The 1,330-nt window shown below is 40.1% G+C and overlaps 1 pseudogene; it reads left to right on the top strand.

The window, feature by feature from the left end:
- Positions 1-223: 223 nt before the first annotated feature.
- Positions 224-342, top strand: LOC134963241 (5S ribosomal RNA; annotated as a pseudogene).
- The last annotated feature ends 988 nt before the right edge of the window (positions 343-1,330 follow it).

Raw genomic sequence — 1,330 nt, 5'->3', positions numbered from 1 at the left:
TATCAAGCCTTCTTGCTGCTTAAGCTGATTAGGAGCACAACTGTTTCTCTGACTGCAGTCAGCATTATTGTTTGAAACCCACCCTGGATCAGATATTCATAAATTCACTGCGTTTTCATCATCATATTCATTTGTGACCATATAATCTAATATATCCAATTAATTCACGATTGATTTTGGGTCTCAACACAATCGGAAAACGGTGCGCCTAGGAGACAATTTCACCTACGGTCAGACCGCACTGAGTATGCCCAAACTCGTCTGATCTTGGAAGCCAAGCACTGCAGGGCCTGGTCAGTACCTGGATGGGGAACCACCAGGGAATACTGGGTACCGTAGGTATTTTACTCTCCAACCGCTTAAGCAACTTGGGACTCATTACATCAATCTGATCTCACGCCAATAGCATTTGTCAGATTGTATCGGAATCGAGGCAGTGACCTCATTCATAGAAATTCCTGATTAGAGAGGATATGTATAAAAATTTTTTTTTCCATGTATGAGGGTTCATTTATTTTCGCTCACCTATTATAATTTTGCCTATAACAGGTACATTGGTACTGGCAAATACTTATGCTCTTTAATTATTAGTGCCAGCTCTCGTTTTTTTCTTAAGTATTTATTAATAAATGTAAATTTTTAATAATCTCATCATTACAAAAACATTTTTCAAGTGTGCTCAGGAAAAGGCCTATAGTTGCTTTTTTTGGCTCTTTGTTCTCTCCAAAGGACCATACTTTGTTTTTTCATAGCTGCAATATTTGTGCAGCGCGGCTCCATGTGTGTGCCAGCAGATGCGCCCTCAGTGCAGATGCGCTGTGTGCACCGCACCGCTGGCCCACACCTAGTTACGGCCCTGGTGCAGGCAAACTCACAACCCTTTTTAAAGTCACCGGTTTGTTGCTTAGTTGGTATTTTAATGGTATTGGTATATTAATATACAGTCAGGTCCATAAATATTGGGACATTGACACAATTCTCATATTTTGGGCTCTATACACCACCACAATGGATTTGAAATGAAACATATAAGATGTGCTTTAACTGCAGACTTTCCGTTTTAATTTGAGGGTATTTACATCCAAATCAGGTGAACGGTGTAGGAATTACAACGGTTTCTATATGTGCCTCCCACTTTTTAAGGGACCAAAAGTAATGGGACAATCGACTCAAAAGCTATTTCATGGACAGGAGTGGGCTATTCCCTCATTATTATTTCATCATCAATTAAGCAGATAAAAGGTCTGGAGTAGATTCCAGGTGTGACATTTGCATTTGGAATCTGTTGCTGTCGACTCTCAATATGAGATCCAAAGAGCTGCCACTATCA

This window comes from Pseudophryne corroboree, chromosome 9, assembly GCF_028390025.1.
Source record: "Pseudophryne corroboree isolate aPseCor3 chromosome 9, aPseCor3.hap2, whole genome shotgun sequence".
In the NCBI taxonomy this organism is placed as follows: Eukaryota; Metazoa; Chordata; class Amphibia; order Anura; family Myobatrachidae; genus Pseudophryne; species Pseudophryne corroboree.
The sequence above is the reverse complement of the archived record's forward strand: the minus strand, read 5'-3'. Positions and strand labels throughout refer to the sequence as shown.